An 11528-nucleotide genomic window follows, 5' to 3' on the forward strand; every position below is an offset into this window, starting at 1 on the left:
AACCTGACGTGGCCCCTCCCACTTTCAGTGTGGCACACCCAAACTTGTCTGTCTTTTTATTATCTTGGTAGAGTAAACACTCAAAGCCCTAAAACCAGACGGGTGGTTTCTGCATTGTTTGACTAGAGCTTAATCTGTGAAGAACCATGACTCTGGAGCCTTTCTTTTTACGTCTGCTCAGTGTGCGGTGGGTTTACTGTATTATTGGCTCCCCTGATAAAGATGTGAAACAAAAAACCTGAAACAAATACATCTTTTAAGGCAGCAGGATTATTTTATGTAGAAAATATGTTAATTTGAATCATGGTAGGAATAATTCAATTAACCACAATCATTGGTGCCTTTAAACGTCCCTGTTAAATTAACTGAAGCTTTTTTTAAAATCTACTTTACTTTTTAAATCAGTTTTTCACCCATATAATGAAGAAAAAGGAAAGCATAATTCTCAGTTACCGTCGCAGAACCTCAGATATTAAACATGCCAAGCGATTTCTGTAGTCGTAATGTGATCATTTTTTTCTTTTTTGGCCTTGTTTTGTAATCATTTCAGAAGATTTTCATTTTGAAGTCATATGTTTGGTAACGTGTCTGAGATTTTAACATTTTTTGTGAAGGTGAAGAAGCAAATCTTGGCCTCTCTTTAAAAGAGAAACATCTGTCCCCTTTAATAATTCAGAAACACTCCAACCCCTCGGAGGACGAGATGAAAGCGTAAAGGGGAACCGGTCTGAACTGAGGCGAAGTACATCTTCCCGTCCCTGTGACTCAAGAGACCACGTGTCGTTCTTATAGGTTGAAGAACCAAATGTGACTGACGGCAGCTTTCTTCTTGTTGAACACATTCCCGTCTTGCCTCAGTCGCTGATGAGTTTGTTTTTCAAAAAACTCGTCATCTAAACTACAGTGGTTCTCATTTATTAGTAAAACCAAATCAATCAAACGCATGTCAAATCCAGCCTCCAATAATTTTATAGGACATGCAGTATCATCAGAGTTGCCCACGTAGTGGTTGGTTACCTTGGCAACCAATACAACTAAGTGAAAACTTAAAGGTGTGTTAAGCTATCACGTTTTGTTTTCACACACTGAAGTCTCGGCCCGCTCATCTGTTGATGAAACCAGGCTGTGAAAACTGATGTAGCCTTACTCTCTCTGAAATATTTTAACAGTTCAATTAAAACCTACTCAGCTTCGGTTGAGTTATTTGGTTCATCTGTTGACATCCTTTTCTTTAGATGAAACATAAAGGTCAAAACCAATCTGTTTAAACATCTGACTTAAGAGTTTGCATTCCATTTGAGAAAAGGCTATTCATGGTGTAAAGCTCAATCACATTAGCAGCGAGAATCTTAAACATGGACTATAATCAATGTTCATGGATCATAGTCTCCTCCTAGGGAGTCCTAGAAGACGCTGGATTAGAGGTTAAGGCTTCGAGGCAAGGATTTGTGGAGAGTATGACCAATTAAAATTGTTACTGAGTCGGAGACGGAAAGATGGGGATACCAGAAGAGTTGAGATTGAGATTTTAGTTTCACTTTGTGGATAGGCATGAAAAGGTGTATGAACACAGGTTCATTTGTTACCGTTTCATAATTTAATTTTAAATAATAGACATATTTTTTATGAATAGAAAATGTAATTTTTTTCAGTTTATGCCATCTTAGAGGGGTTGCAGGCTGCCATTCTGAATTTTTACCACTAGTGGGCAGCCTAGCGCTAACAATGGTACAAACTCTGTGTTGTGCCAATGCACTTTACATTCATGAAGCATTTTTTAGCCTATATGGGAACTGAAGCTGTTGCCCATAGCAGCAATTTAGCACAACAAAGCAAAACTGAGAAATCCTCCTGTTATTTGCAGACAGTTTACACCAAGAAACAACGCTTTCAAGGCACAAACACGTTTTAATTTTTCTCTTTTAATGCAACTGCAGCAAACGGCGAGGTGCTGAGTCCTTACCTAAGTTTTGTGATTTAACAGATAGCTCTCTTTGTTGTGCTGCTCCATCAATAATGCAGAAGGGTTATCCTTCTGCATTATTTACTGACAATATATGTCTCCCCAGCTCTGTTTATACATTTCCAATATTCGTTTGTGTACTTTATGCTTTATAATTCAGGTTATTTTTGGCGGTTAGTGATCACTGTGAGGTCTTGAATGCACATTTTCCCCTGTAGGTGACATTTATCTGGGGGAGTTCCTGATTTTCAGGGTGGCCCCTAAAGCAAACCCACTGCAGAGATTATGTCGCATCAGCTCCAGTTTCTTGGAGTGTGTGTGTGTTGGTGGGGGGGATTCTGCTTTCTCTCCCTGCGTCACTCAAGGTAAATATATTCCTCCCTTCATTTCCTCCCTCTCCCTCTCTCTTTCTCTCCGGCAGTTCTCCTTTGTAGCCGGCAATCTTATCTGCCTCGTGCGCCTGTCTTTGCTTTCCTCTCCGCTCTTTTTCCCCCCTTTTTGTTTTATTTTTCCACAACCTCGTCCAAAATGTTCAAAAATAGAAGTTAGACCCCTCTTGAGCCATCCTCCCCCTCCAGCTCACATCTGCTCTGAATGTCTCTCCCCCCCTCACTCCCTTACCGTCCCAACTACCTCCTTCCCCGGTTTTCGCTCTCCGGTTTCCTGAGACGGGAGTGCGAACCGCTCTCACCTCCTTTGGGAGGACACGGTAGAGCTAGTGAGCGTCAGTGAGTCAGTGCAGATAGTGTCGCCCCGTGTTACCGATAACCTCATTGTGCCGCAGGAGAACTGGAGGACAGAAGCCCCTCCGGTGAAACGAAAACCCACACCAACCCCTCTATATCCGGATCATGTGACCTCTCTCTCCCACACGTTTGCGGGTGAGAAAGGCAATTAAGCCGCTCTCGCTCGAGCTCCGAGGCCCAATGTGACATTTCAGGTTGCTCCCAGGTGGGACATTTCTTGGTAGACCAGGAAGTGGATCCCGTCTCACAGACATGCAGGAAGACAGATTATTAGAAAGCTGGGTCTAAACCTCCAGCTGAGTGTTTGCATAACTGATTAAATGACATACCAGTATAACCCGGCAGCTACATAATTAGCAGTCTGTTCTGTGAACAAGTGTCTCAGCAGCACATACTGTAGAAGGAAAATCTGGGCAGCTCATTCATGCTGAGTCGTGGTTCTAGCGTAAAATTACTATCAGTTGCATAATGTGCCTAATTTACACCTCTGTAGGAGCCCGAACAGGGGACGATTTTATTCTGAAGAAACCTTTCAAAAATACTCATCTTTTGAACTTTTCTGCATGTCGTCACTGTATTTTATTGGGATTTTATGTGACAGATCTTGTCAGGCTAAGTATAGATTTTCAATATTTTTCTCAAAGTGCTTTACACCATGAAAACATAATACAGTAACCAGTAACAGTCAAATACACATCAAATATATTGATAAATGTTTGACTTACTACTAACTAAAGGAAACTCAACGCGTGGGTTTCTAGCCTTGAGTGAAAGGAACTCTGTGTTTTGGCAGTTTTCTGGAAGTTTGTTCCAGATTTGTGGTGCATAAAAGCTGAATGCTGCTTCTTTGTGTTTGGTTCTGGGGATGGAGAGCAGGACCAGAACCAGAAGACTTCAGCGGAAGGTTGGAAGGTTACTACAATGGTTCTTCAATGTAGATGGCTTGATAAGCATTGATTTAACAGAAGTATTTTTAAGTATTTTCTCTCTCCCTTCTGTGAATCCCATTGATCTCGATTTGTCAGTATGAATTTCATCCTGGCCAATCAGCGAACAGGAGGAGTTGTTGTGAACAATGAAACTAATTTTCACAATGAATTTGAAAACAAATTCATTGGGGGAAATAAAATAAAGTCTAGATGTTTTATTTCTCCTTATTCTGTTCAGTTAAGGGCTGGAATACACTTAAATTCCCAATTTTTTTCAGACTTCATGAGAACTTGTACTGAAATATATGAGAAATCACCAGGGCGGACCACAGTACCAGGTAAATGCCAAAACCTCTAATGGTGTCAGATGGTGTAAGTTGCATTCGTGGTTTTGGGGATAGAGGATTTACTGGGGAAAACTGCATCCATCCTTAACTTACATGCTTATTATCCCTACTGGGGTCTGGAGGGCTGCTGGTGCCTATTTCGAGCAGTCAATGGGCAAGGTCATCCTGGACAGGTCACCAGTCCATCACAGGGCAAACAGGACAAATAACCATGCATGCACACACAAACACCTAAAGAGAATTTAGAGAGACCAATCAATCCTGGACTGTGGGAGGAAGCCGGATTACCCAGAGAGAGAACCCATCGGAGAACATGCAACCTCCATGCAGAAAGACCCGGGGCATGGGATCGAATCCAGGACCTTATTGCCGCAAGGCAATAGAGCTACCAACTGCGCCACCGTGCAGTCTGTAAATGGTTTATGTACACATTTCCATCTGTTTGCTGTTTTGAACCAAAGACTGAAGCGCGTCTTCATGACATTACGTGTTTTGTTACGTGAAGCTTCACCATCCCTCCAGTTTTGCTTCACCACGTTTACAGGCAACACTCAATTTGCAAGCTGCTCTGTTCCCCTCAGATCTTGCCTGTTGCAGCACGTTTGCCCCCTCCAGCCCCTCCTCTGTGTGTGTATGTGTGTATGTGTGCATAGACTGGAGGTTGTGAATCACCTCCAGTCAATCCTTTCACCCTAATATGTGTATCATACCCGTATCAGGTAAATCCTTTTCATGCATCCCTTGGCTTTTGTCCCTTTGATGACTTGTGCCTTTTTTTTATTCCAATGTGAAATGAGAGCATGCATATTCAGGCCAATGTGGGATTTTCTTAAAGCCACATCCTGCATAAACAGCCGAGCGCAGAAAGGTTGACAGTGGCATCATCTCCTCTGCCCTCGGATTGCGATCTGATCTCATTCTGTCCGACCTAATCTTCTATCGTATAATCATGTGCAATTTGGCATATTATCTTCGTATGTCATAATGCGCCACGATTTGCGATTGAGAGAGGCATCCGAGGCTAAAGATCACAAGCTCCAATGGAAATGAAAACTTCAAGGCTTAAATTAAAAAGTCCAAAAATAGAACTATTGAGTAAAGATGCTTTAAGCTGCCAGTTTAAGAATACAAAGAGGATCAAAGGCTGGCTATAAGCCGATGAACCTCAAGTCTTGTTTCATTTCTACATCTCTTGACTTTTTATCTTGACCGAAATAGTGCACAGCATCCATAACTCAGTTTATTCTAAAGCATTTATTCTGTGTACTGAGCAAATACAGTACATTTACTTCAATATGGCATTTTCAACTTTCAGTTTACATTTACTGCTAATTAGCAAACACAATCATACATTCAAATGTTAATCCAAACCCATAAGTTGCTAAGCTTCATGTTGCTAATGATCAAGATTTTTCTTTTTACACTTCAGCATTTTAAGAAAAAGAATGACAGATTAGAAATAACCCTGAAAATCATCTAATCTGACCTGTAGTTTATTTCAATTTCACATTTTTTGACATTGTACAATTTTATAGTACACCTTATTTCCTTTGATTGTAGATTTGATGTCAGTCAAGTCTTATGATATATGAGTATTTAACCCCTGATCAAACTGTAACAACTATGAATTTCCTAAGATTAAAAAGCAGTGTTACATGAAGAGTGCTGCATACTTCGCCCTTTCTGTTTCCTACTTTTTCAAATTTGGTCATATTTTTTACTCAACTTTTTGGGGCATAAAAAGGAAGACTTCAACTGCATGTTTTGACACATCCATCCATCACGGTGTGACACATCACCTTGGAGACGTGTCACACCTGCTTGGAAAAAGGGCGATCTAAAGTTGGCTGTGAAATCAAGTATGAAACATTTTTAAGTCTTGCCAAAAATAAACCTAACTGGTATTTGGGGGTACTTGTGCTAGTGTTTGAAATCGTATAAACCAACAGAGGAATGCATTTTTTCAAATTTTTCATCTTTCTCTATTCACCATTTCAGCTTTGTAACTCCTTATCTTTGCAACAATGCCATCATGTCATATTCAGAGCAAATACAGATGTGTTTTACAATGTGTAATTTTAAACAAACTGGTCAAGGTGATACGCAAAGACTCAACGTCCCATTTACCTTGTGAATAATTGAGTGCTCCAAATTCCTCAATTCCAGCTCGGTAATGAGCAAAGCAAGTTACGTGGTGCCGTTCATAAACGCGCTTCAACTGGAACAGCACCCAGAGGAGACCAAATTGAAAGTAACTCCTCTTGGGGTTGGGATGAGGGCGACTCAGACCAGCATCTTCTTCAGGGGTCCAGTCCAAGAGATCTCTTTTAAGCAAGTAAACTAGTTTTGAAGATCTACCACTACAGTTTGCACGTTTTACGTTTGTCCAGGTGAAAGCAAAAGAAATGGATTCAAATATAGAGTTTGAAATAGAAAGTAATATCTTTCATGACTATTGTAGGGGTGCATTAACACCAGCCCTGGTTAGTCCACTTTCATCAAAGTAGTTTGTGTGTCTAGAACAGTGGTGCCCAAAGTCAGTCCTCAAGGGCTGGCATCCTTCGTGTTTTAGTTCTTTTAGTTTATATGGATCGAAATCTTTCTGTAAAGTCCCAACAACGTACTCGAGATCAGAATGTCAGTATACAGAAGGAAAATTTATTGTCTTAAACATACAAATATGGATTGTACATGCCTTCACGTCAGAACACAACAGTTGGAGAAGATCACAACAACACAGGTATCCACATAAGTTACAGAAAAACAGTAATAAATAATTCATTGATTATGGTAGAAGAACTAATGATGCAGTAAGAATTTTAGTGGGTTAAGAGAAGGGGGTGGAGGGGTCTGTCGAGCTTCCTGATTGCTGGATGCCTCCCTGACAGAACACAGATCACCGACTCGCCACACTTTGTGTGCTTACAATCATCTTCGACGCAAACTGGATCCCCACTCATGCTCTTGTTGTGTTTAAGGTCCAGCAGCCCACAATTTATGAGAAAGATCCATATTTTTGTAGCATTTGGTAGGGGGAGACCACGTGTTCGTTTTGGGAGGGGGGGTTGCATCACAGCTGCTTGGCAGACAACATAAAAGAAGGAATGTGCAAGAAGAGATTATCTAAATATATGCTTTTGTTCTCTAAAGTATGGCTTAGATGTCATCTCTAGGCTGTAAAGCTGAGCCCCAAAAATCCACTTTGTGCAAACCACAACAATTACTTCTCCCTATCACTAAGACTCTTCTCAAGCAGAATAAGAAGTGGATGAAGATAAGCGTATGCAAACGGAGGAGAATAACACGCCAGCGAGCGTGGATCTTAGGGAGACGGCGTCCAAACATTGGGGGAGTGTGAACATTATGTACAAAAAGCCTCGGCCGCCTTTTGCCAAGATCCGATCTGCCGCAGCATCAGGGTGGTTTTGGGGGTGTGAGGGACCTTACTCGAGTCGTCTCGGATGAAGCGCACGCATGGCTGCTCCATTCATGATCGCGGCCATGAGACGGGCTTTTAATTCCACCCCAGCCTTTCCTCATTCGCAGTGAGCAAGCTGTGCTCGGCGAACCCCTCGTTTGGCTGCCTTCGGGGGGGAAAAGTGGAATGAGGTCAAGCTAACAAAGCAAAGCAAAAAAAAAAAAAAAAAAAAAAAAAACACAGCTTTGAAAAAAGAAAGATGTAAAGGGAAAAAAAAAAAAGAAATAAGTGACCTAACATACTCAGGGGTGGGAAGCAGGAGCTAAAAGTCTAAGAAAACAGCAACAAAAAAAAACCCCACTGGAATGGATGTACATTTAAAAAAACTGTAAATAAAAACATGGATATGAGTTCTTGGCAGATCTGACCTGAAACATCTTGTTAATGCTCATAGTTACACTTTAAACATGCTGAAATGCAGGAGCATCTATCTTGTGATTACCACAGTAGCTAAGTAAGCAAAGTGCACCCATACAAATGGCTTATTAACAATTCATAAGTCTAATACACAGTAAGGTATTGGAGTACTGGCTATTATATCGCAGAAAAAATGTGAAATTCTCTGCTTGATTGTTGTAGGACGTAGATAGACTTCATTGTACTTTAAGATTTGACTGCATGCAGACTCGATAATGAAAAGGTGGAAACATTAATGGCTTTATGTTTTATTATTATTTTTTTCTCTTATGGTGAATTTGATCCAAACTCCTCTCTCCCCTAGTGGAGCTCCAGCTGAACTGGAAACCTCTCGCTGGCAGGTCGGCTCTCTGTGCTGATCTCACTGGCTCGGCTTTCTGCAGGCTTATCACAAGTCACATTTCACATTGAAATGACCGGCTTGGCGTTACTTCTTCAGCTGACTCAGTTGCCAAGCAACATTAAGGTCCTTTAAATTCTACCAGGTAGCTATTTACAGCCTCTCCCGACAGAGAGTCTGAACAGTGACAGAACATGTCTGCGTTAACAACAGAGCAGACATGTTTCACGTGAACGTTGCTTCATTTGAGTTTTTCTGTAGTGCTGATGTGAACATGTCTGCCAGCCAAGTTTGGGTCTGACTGCAAGAACTTCAAGTGTGGAACTTCTTCATGATATAAATCTGAAAATTCTTTTTAGCTCTTCCTAAAAAAAATAAATAAAAATAAAAATATCGTATTGACCCCAAAAGGAAATCAAATTTATTTAATTTTGGGCTTTAAGTTGTGGCCTGATCAAAGTTATAGTTATAAGTTAAATAATTATTGCCGAAATAGGTGGTGTAATTTATTTCGGATGCCCAGAATAATTAGGAAAACAATCAGAACAAAATCTGTAGGACTTTTGTCAAGAGAATCAGGCTAAGCTAACCTGTTAGCCTATTGTTCTAATGCTAAACCCTACTAGCGATCATCCTGGACTAAGCTTAGCTATGTCTTTATAGGATATTTATGGTCATATTTCTGTAGTTTGCAAAAGAAATCATTCTAATTTTTTTAGGACAGCTCTGTCTGTCTGTGACTGAGTAAACTGTTGTGATGCCAGCAGCTAATTCGACGTCTCCAGATGTTTCCTTCAGTCTACTGACGAGCTAACAGATCATGATTGAATCATAATAATGTGTCAGAAAATTGTGACTGGGGAAAAAAAAATAACATAAATTATGATAACTGGTAAAAAAAAATTACGACTTTTTGAGATTTTACACAAATATTTGAGTTTTTAGCTTCACAAGGTTTTGTGTGCAAAACCCTGAGCAAATTTCCTGCTAAGACTTGGAAAAGATGTCTTTGACAAAGAACACGTGAAAGCAGCTGAAAAATGAAGAGATATCTATATCTTACTGACAAGTTGTTGGGATTGAGCAACAAATTCACCGAGCTTAAATTTAATCAAATATCTGTTGGGTAGTTTCAGACCGGACCTACAAACTGAAAGAAGTCTAAATTTGAGTGCATGTTTTGAGGCTAAACTTCGACAGCTGGTCACAACGTCCTGAACTATTGTGCTTGGAAGGTAAGGTAATTAATTTCTCTTCATTTCTGTTCATGTAGTTTATAACTTCAACCTTGGGTACATTCTGAGAAGGGCAAAGATTTCCAGGTCAGATCCATGTAGAGGAGAAAAGAGCTGGATATCAAACTCAGATGATGTCTCCAACAAATTGTCTTCATGTAGAAAGTGAAACAGGGGGGTAGTGAGGGAGAAGTGTGGCCACTTTCTGTCCTCAATATAGAAAAGAGGTTAGATTCCAATAATAATTCATTTAATTAGTAAGAGCATTATTATAGCAGTGTAGAGAAATGTGGCTTTTAGAAGCAGTTCAGTGTGCTACATACATTAGAGGGGTGCAGGAAGAGTATTTATTGTATATATGTTTTATATGTATATACAGTACATGTGCAATGTAGGAATAATGTGCTTATATTTTTGTGCTGTAAGTTTGAATAAGACTAAAAAGAGCTGTAGTGTTTTCTGTTTCCTTAACTCTCCGGTCAACCACTGCAGTATGACTGACCTTATTGTGACGGGACTGTGGGTCATGGCTGCTGTCTACTCTGTCATTATCAAGAGTTTATTTAAGGATGCAGAGGTTTAAGTTACCTGCTGTGGCTCCGAGTAACCTGAAACTAAGTGAGGTTAAGAGTTCTCCTCTGTGGGCGATTTTTGTTTAAGCGTTTTGGGTCTTTGAGGAGTAACGGAGGGCCAACTCATCAATGCACCAACCTACAATAATAAACGGATTTTTAGTTTTCTTCCAGTTACTTTTTAAATTTTGTTTTGTGATTGAATTTACATTTCTCAATCATTCCCAAGTACTTCCTCAAACAATCCGTAAGATTTCATTTTAATTTGTAGTTACCCATAAAAGGTTTCGCAAAGTTGAGCTCGTTTTAGGTGGTGTTTGAAATTTCCCCAATTTTAGGCAAAATCACTACGAGAAAGTCTGAATGCTAGAAACTCAAAAGTGCAAAGTGTTTGCACAAACTTGGGTCCGAAGCAAACACTAAGGGAAATTTAGAAGACTTTATTATGATTTTAGGAAATGTCTACATGTTAGGTTACATGCTGGATAACATGCGAACACACGTCGGCATTCTTCAGATAAGGAATGTCCAAATCATAAAGCTAAAATTACAGTATTTAGCAAGCTGGTTGAGAAAGAAGTTTATAGTGTTTTACCATTTTACCAGCCAGGGAAAGCAATGCTTTTGAGCAATATTGATGAGTCTATATTTGGTAAACTTTAATTAGCTAAAAATGGAATGTAAGTTGCTAAAACAGTTTGACGGCACAAATCCAGCATACCAGAGGAGAAAGGTTGGCCGCAGTGCGCCTGAAATTTAGCTTCAAGACTACAGCCCACGTTTTTTAAGACTAAACCAAACCTGTTCAAAAGCAAGCATATTGTTTTGGTCAAAAGAGGACATTTCACTTATTGAAATTATGGACATTATGAACAGTAACCAAAGAGGTTAGAGATGTTAGGGGGCTAACACCAAGCCTTGTTGTACCCCTCTACATATTTGTAGATAATTTTTTTCCCTCCATTGAAAAAGAAAACAAAAAAAAAACAACTAGGTAACATTATGAAAATGTTGACATTACAAACACAGAAAACTCCTGGGGATGGCTAAAGCAGTCCTAGGCTATCGTTTCTCTCAAAACAATTTAGCTTTCAAAGTACAGCCGACATGCTATCGTTTCTAAAAAAGCTCTGGATAAAACCTGCGTAAATATTGAATAAACTGTCGAGCCAAACGTGTCACCAGCACCCTGTGCTTTTGAAAGGCTGTTTAAAGTTGCAGTAGCTGTTGACACACGAATGCTTGATCGCTAATGTGTCAGTCATTTGCTGCACTGTGTGGGATTAATGACTTGAAGCCATTGAACTTCCCATCACTCATTAAGCACCTCCTGCAGGAAACTGCCTCCAACTGAGGGAGTTAGCAGCCAGTTTCCATGACCACCACCTTCGTCACCTGTGAGATCAGACTGGCATGCAGCGGATATCCAATATCTGGCCGGCTCTAGAGGTGATTTTTTTTTTTTTTTTAACTCAGAGATTAGTAAATTACGTTAAATAAA

At 40.0% G+C, this 11528-nt stretch overlaps 1 protein-coding gene across 1 annotated transcript in view; it reads right to left on the bottom strand.

Moving 5' to 3' along the window:
* Positions 1–6621: 6621 nt before the first annotated feature.
* The window catches only part of pcp4l1 (Purkinje cell protein 4 like 1), a 28835-nt gene continuing 23928 nt past the window's right edge, over positions 6622–11528 (bottom strand). Inside the window, exon 4 of the mRNA XM_007573975.2 lies at positions 6622–11498. The gene's annotated coding sequence lies outside the window, so the exon portion shown is untranslated. The remainder of the gene's footprint in view (positions 11499–11528) is intronic.

The sequence above is a fragment of the Poecilia formosa genome, unplaced genomic scaffold, assembly GCF_000485575.1.
Source record: "Poecilia formosa unplaced genomic scaffold, Poecilia_formosa-5.1.2 Scaffold341, whole genome shotgun sequence".
NCBI classification, from domain to species: domain Eukaryota; kingdom Metazoa; phylum Chordata; class Actinopteri; order Cyprinodontiformes; family Poeciliidae; genus Poecilia; species Poecilia formosa.